This window comes from Martes martes, assembly GCF_963455335.1.
Source record: "Martes martes genome assembly, chromosome: 7".
NCBI classification, from domain to species: Eukaryota; Metazoa; Chordata; class Mammalia; order Carnivora; family Mustelidae; genus Martes; species Martes martes.
The window spans coordinates 133,036,564-133,050,515 of record NC_137894.1 but is presented as its reverse complement, the minus strand read 5'-3'; the positions used below and the strand labels follow the sequence as shown (position 1 = coordinate 133,050,515).

General features: G+C 44.2%; 1 protein-coding gene across 7 annotated transcripts in view; it reads left to right on the top strand.

Moving 5' to 3' along the window:
- Nucleotides 1-347: 347 nt before the first annotated feature.
- The window catches only part of SIPA1L1 (signal induced proliferation associated 1 like 1), a 365,306-nt gene continuing 351,701 nt past the window's right edge, over nucleotides 348-13,952 (top strand). For 6 of the 7 annotated variants that reach the window (XM_080808595.1, XM_080808603.1, XM_080808602.1 and 3 more), the window contains exons 1-2: nucleotides 348-414; nucleotides 1,038-1,097. The gene's annotated coding sequence lies outside the window, so the exon portion shown is untranslated. Of the gene's footprint in view, nucleotides 415-1,037; nucleotides 1,098-1,348; nucleotides 1,456-13,952 lie in introns of those variants that run through there. The other variant, XM_080808597.1, reaches the window with a different exon arrangement.

Here is a 13,952-nt window from a genome sequence, read left to right as displayed (position 1 = left end):
CCGCTTCTAGCCATCGCTTTCCCCACCATGAGGGTGTCGGGCAAGGGAGGGGGCAGGTTGAAAACTGCACCCACGTTCGCTGCCTTGGCTCTCTGCGGGAGACAGGAATCCAGGGCTTTGCCGTCGTCATAGCAACTAGGAGTTCCGCGGTCCCCCACCTTCCTCCAACTCCTACTTCCCCCGCAGGCCCGGCTGAGAGGCTGCTTCTCTCGCGAGATTTGCGCGCTGTGCCGAGCAGCCCCGCGGTGATCTCACCCGAGACTTGCCGAGGGAGGGAGAGAAGGAGGGGAAGGAATGGGGCGGGGAGGCGGGGAGGAGAGGGGAGTGGAGGGGAGGGAAGGGCGAGTGCGGCGCCGCCACCGCCGGCAACTTTGTGAGCGAGTTCAGTGCGTGCGTGAGCGAGTGAGCGAAAAAGTCAGTGCGGCGCCGACTTCCCGGGAGGAGGGTCCCCGGGGAGGGCCAGGTCTGGGCTTCAGAGGCCGCCCCCCAGCCACTCCATCCCTTCCCGCCTCCGGGGCTCCCTTCCCGTTTCCTTCCCCCCACCGGTCCTCCCGGGCCTTCCCACCCCCGCCCGCAGTTACCTGTCCCCTCCCCCACTCGGCACTCACCTCCCCTTCCCCTGCGCCCACCTCCGCCCTCCGGACCCCGAATCCCCAGCCACCCCAAACCCGCTTTACCCGCCGGCTCCCACCCCCAGCTTTTTCTCCTGGGGGCAGACAGTCGGGATGGGGGGCGCTGAGCTTCGGAGGCGGCGCGAGCGGGGACCAGGACGCCCAGACAATAGTTGATGCCCGGGGACAGGGGGCACCTCCAGCCCCCACTCCAGGAGCGCGGCCCTCGCCGGCTGCTCCCCTGCCTGCTTTCCGGGTCCCCCTCGGAGCCGGGCTCGGGAGTTGGGCAGATTCCGCCCCCACCTCCCCCGGGCCCCCCTCCGCTCGGCGCCCGCCCCAGCCCGGCCTCGCCGCCCGCCGTTCTCCGCAGAGGAGGTGGCGAGTGAGCGCGCGCCGACCGTCCACACGGTTTCTCTTTCTCCCCAGGGAGAGCGCGCGGCGGACCCACCCCGGACGCGCGGTGGCACCGGGAGGCCGGGCCGAGCGGTAAGTGGCTCCCGCGCCCTGGGGCCGGGCAGGGGACCTGGGGTGCAGGACTGTCGACAGCCCCCGCCCCCAGCGCATTTCTGGCTGGGGCTCGGGGCCAGGGCCGGGAGCAGGACACCGGGAGACCGGTCAAAGTTTTATTTCCGATTCGGTGGTGTGCTGATAGCGCAGCCCGGCGGGGGCGAGTCCGGGCTGCACCGCGCACGGCGCGCGCGCACGCACCACGGAATCCGAATCTGCATAACTACCGGCGGAGCGCCTCTGCGAGGGGCCGGGAGACCCGCGCCCGGGTCGGGGTGGCTGCGCCCACCCGGCTGCTCCCGTCGTCATCCGGCTCCCTTCCCCTTCAGTCACCTGGGTGAGCGCTTTTGCAGGCTGTGCTGGAAAGGACAGGCCGAGGGGTGTAATCATGGGAAAGGGAGTAGGGAGCTCGCTGCCCGCGGGTGGTTAATTTCTCTCCCGAGAGTCCGGGCGGGGGCGGGGGCCGGGGTGGGGGGGAGGGCAGTGAAAGTCGGGGATGCTCTAACCTGCTTTCCTTGGAGCGAGTAAACCTCGAGAAGGCTGGGGAGGCGTGAGGGCGCTTCAAAAAGAACTTTTCCTCTTTAGCCTCTTCTGTTTCCAACTTCTGACCCTAAAGGAAATTTGCGAGCCTCCCTGTCGCTTCAGGGCATTTCTAGGTGGACAAGTAATCATATGGGGCAGGTTGAAATTTCACCTGGTTCCGCCGTTTGTTAAATCTAGAGACCAGGGGAATGGCTCACTTCAGGGAAGATGTTTAATTGAGTTGTTGGCATTCGTTTTTGAAGGGAAGCATTTGGGGACTGATGGCTCCTAGAGACTGCGTTTACCTTAATAGATTTAATTTTTCCTGACGGGTATTTTAGAAGTAGCATTCCCTGAAATTCTTACTACCTGCTGGACGATTATATTTCTAAACTGGGAGCCAGTGATACGATGCAAATTTCAGAGTAAAGGTGTCGACTTTCATCAGGTTCCAGGTCTCTCTGGATGAACTGGGGTTGGCGTTTCCTCTATAAAGTAAGCCTTTCATGTTGAAACTCTGACTCAGACTCTTAAACCCATTGTTTTTATACTGGTACTCTGTGGGAGTTAAGTGTCAACTTTCTCTTCTTTTCTCATATGGAATATTTGTCCAAGGCAAAGATTCTCTGACTTAATCTTTTGGAAAAGTACAAGGTTGAAGTCCCGTAGAATCATTCTCTGCAGCCAGTCTAGTAACATTAATTTTCTATATAATCCTGATTTAATGACTTTCACTTTTCTCTTTTTCATTTTATGAAGGCTGCGATTAAATCATCTTTACCGGGATGGGGAAAAAAAAAAGCAAAACCTGATGGGAATAATGTAGAACAGTGGTAACAGCAGTAGTCTCAAATGAAAGGTTTACGTAAAGCAGTTTATGGTCACTGATGTGTCCAACTATTAGATGACATACCAGTTATTAACAAGAATATTAATAGTAAAGCATTTTTCCCATGGAATAAATTATTTGTACTGAGGCATCAGCAGTTAATAGTGCATTTAAAATGACTTGGGTGATGATTTGCTCGTAAATGGTTAGGGGCAAAACAAGAGATTTTGGGGATGAATGGCTTTATGTGGGTGACAACTAATTTTCTTATCTCATTATGCTTAAGTAAAGGACTCTTGAAGTTGAGTGTATCATTAGATTTCTCTAGTTTGACTGCGAGAACAAGTTTGGCAAGTGGCTCAAGATAGTCAGTAGGTGTTGCTGTTAGCGTCTCTGCAGTTCCTGGTTCTGCTGCTTTGGTTTGAAATTGCAATTCTGATACAGAGAACTTTTTAGATCTGAAGTGTCAGGCAGTCGTTGGGATCCTGTGGTGAGGCTGACTTGAACTCTTGGTAATAAATCCAAAGCACCTTACTTCGATATTTTTACTGAGATTCATTTAACTCTATCCGTTCACTATTATTTTCTGGCTTTTGTATTTATTTACTTAGCTTTTGCTTTGAAGTACAGGAGTAATTTTAGGGAAGCCCCTACCCTCTGTCCCCAATTTTTTTTAAACAACTTAAAAAAAAAATCTTCATGTAGCTTTGTTGAAGTCGTAGATTGAAGATTGCTTGAATTTAGTGGTTTTGTAAACATTGGGGGTTCTTGGTTGACTGAGTTGAGATACGTGTATGTTCTATTGGTTTGCAGTTTGAATTTTTCAATAAATGGCTATTTTCTCTCTTTTTGAGCTGTGAAACAGAAGCATGAAGAGAGGTGGAAAAGTGTAAAAATACAGATTCCCTGAATCTTTCCAATTTAGGGGAAAGTACGTAGTGATTCATGAGAACGTAATTATGTGCTTCCTGTCAGTCCACACGGTTGTGTTATCATGCACATACTGGCCCCTATCAGGGCACATATAAAGTATCCTTTATATGTATAAAGTATCCTTTATATCTTCAGGATATCCTGAAGATTTCCAGGTGACAGCTTACATTTGAGATTTTTGGTGCACTGATGCAATCAGTCTTATTCCTCTAATGGAGAACTAGATCTCTGATATAGAATGCTTCTTTTTTCCTTTCGATACAAATGACAGAAGTTCATATCTGAAATTCAGAAAGAAGTGTGCCCCCCATAATATCACTGTATTCCTAACCTTTTGTAGTTTATGGTGTCAGGCATTATTTATTGAGTTTCTCTGTCTGGAGTGTGCTGTCAGTTTCCATGGTTCCCATGGTGAATAAAAGTGTGTTTCATGGAACTGATACTCCAGTGGGGCCATTTGTAGTAACTTTTCTGGGTTTGGTGTATGGTACCCTGATGCCTCCATAAAGGTTTTGCATAGCAGGCAGTCAGTTATTTTTACTATTTTCTGAAATAATGGAGCCCAGTATTTGCCCTCAGTTCTGGGTCTCAGATTTTCTGGCCAAAAAAAAAATAAATAAATAAAAATAAATAAATAAATCAAACCTCTCTGAACTTTCTTTCTGAAAAACTGTCTTTTTTGGCAAAGATGGACATAATGCTTGCTTCACAGCTTTGCTGCAAGAATTAATGAGAAAATATGTATGAAAGTACGTTGCAAATCAAAGTCTTATTTGCAATTGCATTTTCTTTCTGATGAGAAGATTCATAGACTGTTGAAGCTAGAAGGAATTTTGAATTTAAATTATTTGACCCATTTTCTCCATTTTGCAGATGATGAAACTGAAGCCCAGAAAGTTGAAGTGATTTGTTGCAGGTTATAGAAGAACTAGATAGTGATCAGGCAGTGATTGGAAGGCAGATTTCCAGATTTAACTGGACTCCTTTATTCCCTGGTTTTTGTTTTGTTTTGAGTCTGTAGATTAAAATTTGTTTACTATTCCCCTACCCCCCAAACCGTTCAGTGTTTAGTTAAGTATCTAAATGAGCAAAACTTAAGGAAACAAACAAAATCAACATTAAGGTCGAAAAGCTTTGAAAACAGTATTGATGTAGTGTTTGGCAAGTAAGTTTTAGAGTTACTCAAATTACAAAGTTATGGAAAAAGAAATTATGAGTTAGTTAAAATATCTACACGGTAGAGCCTGTAGGCTTCCCCCTTCTTTTTGAGGGGGGGGATAGACTTTATTAACTTAGAGCATAATATACTTGTATGCTCTTTAGAGAAGCCAAACTTCATTTCTTCTAGCTTACCATTTTCTTCCCTTTATATAATTTTTCATTTGTAAAAGAAGTGTCCGTCCTTCCTTATTTCTGGAACAGTGGCAACTTATAGACCTTCTCTTTCAGCTACGTGTAAGTGTTACCAGGAGGTGGGGGGATGGGTCAGATGGAGGGATAATTGCACAGAAAAAAGGAACATGTTGAAGGAGTTTCCTGTTGAAGATCTGACTGATTGATAAAGCACCACCACCCTCCCTTCCACTAGGGTAATCTGAGCCAGGAGAGAAGAAATATCCCTGCCGGTTGGTGACTGCCCTTTAGATGAGGGGCTCTTCCTTCTCCTGGGAGGGTTGGGCATTATCTTATTCTCTTGGTGCTCATCCAAAAATCTGTGTCTTGTTCCATATCTGGTGCTGCTTAAAATATGGGTGTTCCACGATCACTGGAGGTTGATCATCCAACCTATCCACTGCACTTCTACTTTTTGGCATAAGAAATAAATTGACTTCATTGGATTTTTGTTTTTAGTTTTTAGTTTTTTTGTTTGTTTGTTTTCTTTTCCCTTTCCTATATCTAGCTAACCGGGGGGAAAAAAAAGGCAAACAAAGTCCACACGTCCTATATGGCATTTTATTTTGCAAAGGTTAGAACTAAGTTAATGATACTTAGATAATCGTTCTTTCATTCTGTTGGTGGGCTTTTGATGAGCTGTGGAGCGAGTCAGAAGCATGGGAAAGATTCCCTTTGCTTTGGATCTCTCAAACATGGACGGTTTGAGTGAGGGATGGAATAACTTGAGTGTGGTTGGGTTTGTGATCATGAGGGTGAGAAAATCCACTGGGGTATACCTTTTGAGGGTAGGGGCCAGTGCACATCCATTTTCTCCTTTTATTCTGTCCTGGAGAATAAAGAGAACATGCGCGTTTTCTTGAAGATCAAGAAGGATGACCCTGAAATGACATGGAGGAACAACAGCAGCTTTTTTAGTTGGACCCTAGGAAATAGCCTTGCCTCGGTGGACTTGCCGCAGAGTCAGGGGAAACCCCAGCTCTCGGCCTCTGGAGGTCTGGGATGAGAATTTTCAGTCTTTAGATTTCTAATTTGTTACTTGTCATGTTGCACCGACTTCTCCCTCTAATTAGGATTATAGTATGCCTCGCTTTAAATTGTGGGAAACAGGCAATTACATAATGTTACATTTCCCTCTTTTCAGCTTAGCAGAGGCAGGAGTATGGACGCTTGTTGGAGTGTCCCGCTTGGAGAGGGAGGGTTTCTGGTTTGCACAAGCACAGGGGTCACTCGGAGGCGACGTGAGCGGATAGGACAGGACGTCTAGCCTTGGCCACCACTGGATTCTTTTTCCTCTCTCCTCCCTCCTCCCCCAGAACAGGTCTGGGTTAAATGCCTTTTGCAGATACAATAGTTAATTCTGCTTATTTTCTCTTTCCTCTTCTACTTTTTTCACGAAGTCTTTTACCGAAGCTATAAGTATAATCATTAATTGGTTTTTGTGGTTCAGGGTTTTGCTTCCTTTTAGAATGAATTCTCAGCTACTCAGAAGCAGCTACTGAGAAGTAAAAAACAGAGAGCTTCACTGTGAATGATTACATTTCTGTAATCCAGACTCGCGTGTGATCAGTCTCTTTTCCTTCGGCTCTTATGTTATTTATTGACTTATTTTTTCATATTATAGAGTGTTTGCCTAGGCGAGTTGGATAAATTGCAAGCTCCTTATGTTCCCTTTAACAGTCTTGGTCCCCAGAATTGATGGACTGTGGTTCTTTACAAGTTTCTTTTTGGTACTTGATGCTTCTGGGGAAGCCGCTGACAACCAAACTGTGGTATGTCATGCTTTCAAGAAGAGACGGTGCTTGTTGGGAGGTGCCCATGAGATTATCACTATCGTTGCATGTCCTAAAATTTTCACCCAATTTGACTGTTATTGCTTGCTTCACCTTTGTGTCCCTGGGAAAAGAGGGGAAAGCAGTATTTTCCCGGAGTTTTGCAAGAAATGTAAGTTTATGACTTGTTGGAACCAAACGACTTTTCTTCAGGAGGCTGTACAAACGCACGTTCTTGCTGTGCGCTGTGGGTGGTTGTGTGGTTCATGGACCTCCCCCGTCTTCCTAAGCCTAGTGCTGGCTGCTTGGGAAGACCTCAGAAGGTTCTGCCAGTATACTTGGTCTGAGTGTAGTTCCTGAGCTGCTGGCATCTCCTCCGTAAAGAGAGTGTGCTCTGTGTGTGTGTGTGTGTGTGTGTGTGTGTGTGTGTGCGTTTGCGGGGTGGGGGTGGGGGTCTGACTGTGGTTCTGCACCCTGGTCTCTTTATCAGTTTGCAAGGTGCCTATGGCTCTTCGAAGCGGCTCCATGTTACTTTATTTTTTTAATGAGGATCTTAGCGCTGATCCTGTGTAATAGGAAATGAGGTCCGATAATTGCATAACAAAATGTTTCAGTAGGTAAATGATAGGTTATGGAGAACTACAGGGTTCATAGGAAAGGCCTATTCGGAGTTCAAGAATGTCAGCAGAATAATTGGTTTTGGTTTGTTGATTGTTTGGTTTGGTTTGTTGTTTGGGATTCTTCTGAAGGCCATTTTCCAGGTAACGTTTTACAATAGTGGCTTTCAGCGGTTTGGGGATGGTGTGTGTATGGCGAGCAGTGAGTGCTTGGGTGGAGAGGGTTAGGGGATCCTGTGAGCTCTGGGGCAGCATATCAGGTGGATGGTGGCGTGAAGAAACTCAGCGGTTGATTCTGTTACGCTCTCTTCGACCGGCTCGAGAACACAATCTTTTTTCTTTTTTTTTTTTTTTTAAACATTTTTGAACCTATGCTTGACAATAAGATAAACAAGTAGTAGGCTTAAACTGACAGTTGCTGGCTGGGGATTGTGGAAGCTTCATTTTGAACGGGGGGAGAAGGGGAGCCTCTGATCCTCTGTGCTGTCCCATTGACAAAAAAGACAGCTTGGAAAAAACTCTGGAAATACCTGCCAACAGCTAAAAGGGTCAGGCTACTTAGACCCCTGCATTGGAGGTAGAACATGTAAATCCAATTTGGTAACTATATGTGGGCACTTACTTGTTTTTATTGTGTTAAAGAACACGTAACATAAAATTTACCATCTTAACCATTTTTAAGTATATAGTGCAGCAGTGCTAAGTACATTCATGTTATGGTGAAACAGACCTCCTGAGCCTTCTCATCTGGCACTTCTGAAATCATACTCTCCCCTTATCTGTGGCTCCTGCCATTCTACTTTCTGTTTCTGTGAATCTGTCTGCTTTAGACAACTCATATAAGTGAGAATCGGGCAGTATTTTGTCTTTTTGTGGCTGGCTTATTTCACTCAGCATAGTGGCCTCAAATTTCATCCATGTTGGCATGTGACAGGATTTCCTTCTTTTCAGGCTCATTAATATTCCATGATACGTGTAGACCCTATTTTGTCTACTCGTCCACTCATGGACGTTCATGGTGCTTCTACCTCTTCTATTGTGAGTAATACTGGTATGAACACAGGTGCACCAGCATATCTTTAAGAAATTGCTTTTAATCCTTTTGAATATACACACGGAAGTAGGATTGCTGGATCATATGGTAGCTCTATTTTTAATTTTTTGAGTAATCTCTATACAGTTTTACATAGTAGTTCTAAAACCACAGTGGTTTCACCTTCCCGCCAACTGCACCCAAGGGTTCCAGTTTCTCCACATCCTCGTCAACACTTGTTATTTTCTGTGTTTTTCATAGTAGCCAGACTAATGCACGTGAAGTGAGATTTCACTGTGGTTTTGATTTCCATTTCTCTAACAGTAAGTGATGTTCAGCATCTTTCATATGTTTGTTGACCATTTGCCTGTCAGCTTTGGAGAAATGTATGTTCACATCCTTTGCCCATTTAAAAAAATTTTTTTAAATTTTTTATTAACATATGATATATTATTAGCCCCAGGGGTACAGGTGTGTGAATCGTTAGGCTTACACACCTCACAGCACTCACCATAGCACATACCCTCCCCAATGTCCATCACCCAACCACCCTCTCCCTACTTCCCTCCCTGCACCTTTGCCCATTTTTTAATCAGGTTATTGGATTTCTTGTTGTTGAGTTGTAGGAGTTCTTTATATATTCTGGATATTAACCCCTTATCAGATGAATGATTTACAAATATTTTCTCCTGTTCACTGTGTGGGTTGTATCCTTTGATGTACAAAAGTTATAAAATTTGTCTATTTTTGCTTTTGTTGCCTGTGCTTTTGACGTCATACCCAAGAAGTTACTGCCAATACCAGTGTCACTAAAGCTTTCCTCTGTTTTTCTTCTAGAAATTTTGTAGTTTTGGTTCTTAGTGTTTAGGTCTTTAATCCATTTTGAGTTAATTATTTGTATGGTATAAGATAAGGGTTTAGCGTCCTACTTTTGCATACAAATGTCCAGTTCTCTCAACACTGTTCATTGAAGAGATTGTCCTTTCCCCATTGAGTGGTCTTGGCTCCCTTGTTGAAGATCAGGTGCCCACATACACAAGGGTTTATTTCCAGGCTATTCTGATGGTCTGTTTGTTTGTCTTTATGCCAGTACTACAACTATTTGGATTACACTGGCTTTTTAATATGTTGAAATTGGGAAGTATGAGTGGCACTTACTTTTAATTGATGCCATTCTCGGTGTTAAATAATAGAGAATAGAGAAGTCGACAATTGAGAAAACAGTTCACAGAGTTTTTCATCTTTTTGAGGGATCATACACTTAAAGAATGAGGTAGTGATGTAGATGGCAGAATGTTTGCAAGGCTATCAGTTGACAGCTAGTAGAGTAAGAGCTGTGTGTCTAGCACTTACTGGTTTGCAAAGTACTTTCACAAATACTTACGCCAATGGCTTGGGAAAGCTTCCAAAGGGCCATGGACCTTGAAGATTGGATGTGGACCCCACTGGATATCAGTACCCCAAACCGTCTGTATCGGTTGGGTCGCAGCGTTAATGGAGGTCTTTCCTGAAAGCCGCTAGTGGTAATCTCAGGATTTTCAATGGTGTCAGTTTTTACACGAACTGTCACTTGTGGTATTGTTTTCCTCGACACTGTATTGCTTTTCCTACTCCATTCCGGTAGCCTCTGCTTTTCCCCATCTGCTCCTTGAAGAGCTGTAGGCCTCACACAAAGATAGAATTGTTAGCCCCAGCACTGTTTCCTTTTCTGGGACGTGCAAAGAAGGGAAAACTAACCTGGCTGGGTTGTGTGGGATGAACTGAATGAGAGAGATTGGAACCAGAAGAGCCAATGAAGTGGCTGTTTTAGTACTTTAGGCTACAGAAGACATGCTTTCTTACCTTCTTAATAAAACTATGGGGATAATTTTGGTTGAGTGTGTTACTTGAAGGGAAATTGTTAGAATTGTTGTGGAGGAAAAATATAGTGTGCTTGCATTTAGTACGCCTGAAGTAAAGAGTTGTTTAGTGGTGACCAAATGAATTTATGTCTATGTGGGTGAATCTTTAAGGAGTAACTTACTCATTTATTTCCTAAATATTTATTGACTCCCACTATAATGCCAGCGGCCAATGGCTGCTATTAGTGACAAGGGAATGCATAGTTCCTGGTCTCATGTGGCTGTTACTCTTTTAGTGATTGATATGGTCCTTTTCAGTGTTCTGTTCCTCTCATCTGATTGATTTTTCTTTTTGTCAAAGGCCACCTGTTTTACTGCTGATGCAAAAACAGCTGTAGTTGTTTATTATGAAAATAGTCCTGTGTTAAATATTCTTTGTATAGAAGAAAAAAGAAACCCTAGACAGTTCTGCCTTTTTGGTTTCCAAGGAGATAGGTCTTGGCAAAATTTATTTTATCAAGTGCTTTTCTGAGTAACAGAACTAAAGGAAACAGGCTTTAATGAATCTTGGCTAATTCTTTCCTGAGGACCCAGATAAGGTTTTCAAGTCTTGGTGGTTTCCGTTACTTCCATGGTGGTTCCAAAAGATTCTAGAAGCCTAGTTTTGGTTAATGGATTTTTCCATTAGTTGTCAGATCTTAAAAGAGTCATATACCCTTTTCGGGTCTTCACTCATTCACTCATTTAACAAGTTTTATTGTTCACTTTATTATAGACCAAGTATCTTTTCCTTTGTAAGAGGAGGAAAGTTGAGGTTGAATTAAGTTTTCTTTAAGGCCAACTGTTAAAATCCCGTGAATTTATTATTGTGATTTAGTGAGACTGAAGGCTTTTAGCAGGTAGTAGAAATGTTTTTGAAAGAACTAAAGAAATAAATTCAGAGAATTTGTTTTTAACTCTAAAACATTTTAGTGAGGAAATTCTGTAATGGTGGATACTTTTAGTATTAGTTTCACTTTGCTCTGCAAACAATCAACATTTCAACTCAACCCTGAGAGTTGTTGTAATTTTGGTAGGAGACAGTCTCACCTTTCTGCTGTACCTGGCAATACTGTAGAAACTTGATTCCTGTTTGAGATTGGCATAGTGCTAGTGTGGGGGGATTTAGAAATGCTTACCACCCCTTTTCCGGGGTGCTTCTTTCTGAGTCTTTTAGAGCCCTTGTCATTAATGTGATGGTGGTCTTGAGATGTGATGCCATCTTGTCACTGAATACAGAAGAGTCACAGAGCTGAGGACAGTGCTGTGAGAAGCGAGCTGGCAACTGCCCACGCTGCCCAATAGGGAAGATTCAGATAACCTCGTGTGAGGTTTCATGGCTTTTTAAAATGAAAATGGTATTTTCATATTAATTTGTCAGGAGAAATTCAGCATAGTATTGATTATGTGTGATAGGGTTCAGTTATTCAAAGTAAGATTGAAGAATTTCTTCCCGTGTGGATTGTTTGCTATGGTAAATGTGGTCTCATGGTTACCGAGAGCACCGAAGATTTGTGTCATCCTGGCCCTGTGAATTTGGCCATTTTTCTTTTGTTTACTAATCAACAGTATTCACTGAGCACCTTCTAGATGGCAGGTACCTGCTCTCATCCTGGATCTACGGCAGTGAACAGCTCTGAGTGAGATGGGAGACCCCCAGAGGATTTTCCACAAAGGGTTCGATCTGATATATTTTTAAAGCACTCAGTTGTGCAGAGAACAGAATAAAGTATGTACGTGCGGGGTGGGAGCAAGGAGACTTTAGGGGGTCCTAGCAATGATCTGGGGCAGATATGATGATCAGTGGAGGTGACGAGAAGTGGCCGGATTCTGGACGTATGTCAGGTGGGGCTGGTGTGACTCCCTGAAGGGTGTGATGGTGTAGAGAGCAAGGAGAGGAGTCAAGGAGGACAGCAGGGTTTTTGGCCTGAGCAGGTGGAATAATGGAGGTGCCATTTGCTGAAATGGGGAAGATGGGGGAAGAGGTTTTGGTGAGGATTAAGAGCTGGTTTGTATGTGCTGGGTATGAGGTAGCAGGTGACACGCAGGAGGAGAAGTCAGCTTGGCAGCTGGCTGCTGCATGGACCTCCGTGGGCTACAGTTTTCTCATCTGTGAAATGGGGAAAGCGTTTGCCCTTCTCAGAATTCTTGAGATCAAATGAAAAAAAAAAAAAAAGTTAAAACTTCTGAAGTCATGTCTGTGGTGGCGGCATTATTTCTGCAAAGTAGACTGCTTACCACCTTAGGCACTGTGTGGTCTCCTGTGCAGGGCTTAAGCCACAGGCCATCGGCCAGAATGTGTCGTGGAAAGTTGGCGCTGGCCTTTCAAAGGCTGGTTTTCTTTCCCAATAGATGGAATTGCTTTCTTTTTTATTCATTCTGTGATTTCTGGGCAGCTCCTGGGAGAACTCGGTATTATGGTTTCCTTCAGGGTGTCAGAGGGCTTCCTTCTGTGCAGGGAGCTGGAGAACCATGTGGGCGTGTGGTGCCAGATTTGGCCTTAATAAACATCCCTGCGAGCCGAAGGGATTTTATTTAGGAGGATATTATAGTAGAAAACCCCCAGCTCTTTGCTTTCTCAACGTCTTTATTCTTTGAGGCTTCCCATGCCTTGCTTCAGTTAACAAATAGGGTCTCATAGGTCATGTTTTTGGGGAGACCACTTTCCATGGTTCTTGACCCAGAATACCTATTTATGTATTCCTAGGTTTTTGGATTGCTCCCAGTTTTGCTATAGGCCAGATGAGGTATGTTCAATATATATTTGACCCCACTGAGTTAAAATTTAAGATCCAAGCGAAAAAGTTGAGAGCAGCAGTCTTATAGTTCAGTCAGTGGCATTTGGAACTTATTAAATGTCCTTCCTTAGAGACTGTAGTAGAAAGTTGTGTCCTTGAGATGCGGCCTTTGCTGATGATTGATACCTCGCCAGTAGTCTGCTGTTGCTCCAGGGGTGCATTCTCTCTGTTCTCGGCTCTTCCGATGTGCCCCCCACCCCAGCCCATTTGCACAGAGGCACTGCCACCCTCTCCACTGCCCTCCTGGTTTGCTGCTTCTGTGGTGCGTCGGTGGGGGGCCCACTGCAGGTTATGTGATTTAGGAAGAGAAGGTCAAGGAGCCTTTGAGGGCCTGGCACATGTAGTGAGCATAACTGTTGATGAATGACTGACGATTGTGGGGAACGTGCCTAAGTAAGTGTGCTAGGTGTTGAGCGCCACGAGAGCGGTAATGGCTTTAATATGTGGGGAGGCATCAGGAACCATGTGTTTCAGAGGATATTGTGGAGGTGGGAAGGATGTGGATATTCTCATATACCTTCCAGACAAGAGGATCTCTCTTTTTTTCTTTCAGGTCTTCACATTTATAAAATAAGTTTACCCATCCGCACAGTCGTAGTTAAATTATGTAACCTTTTGCTTTGCATTGAATGGACTTAACTACACATTATCTGATTTCAGCTGGCAAGAAACTGAGCAATCGTTATCTGTTGTCCTATCTCTTGACATCATTGTCTGAGAAAACCCCAGCCTTTGTCTTTACTTTCAAAGTACCTATTAGGAAATTTAGGTCAGTTGTAAGAAAAAAATTGAAAGGGATCTATATATTTAAATCTTTGTCTTTTCCAGGCTTAATCATTTTCTTCCCCTAGAAGCTTACTTAGATTCTCTAAAATATCTTTTAGAATTTTCCAGGTTGCCTGATTGCTTTTTATTTGAACTCAAGTCTAGTAATTATTTTTATTGGGCAGATAGGCTGTAAGTTTCTGAAGTCGCTGTGCCTGTTTATGCACTCTTCTTTTTCTTTTTCCTTTATGTAACACTTTTATTGAGTTATAATTAACTTATTATATGGTTCT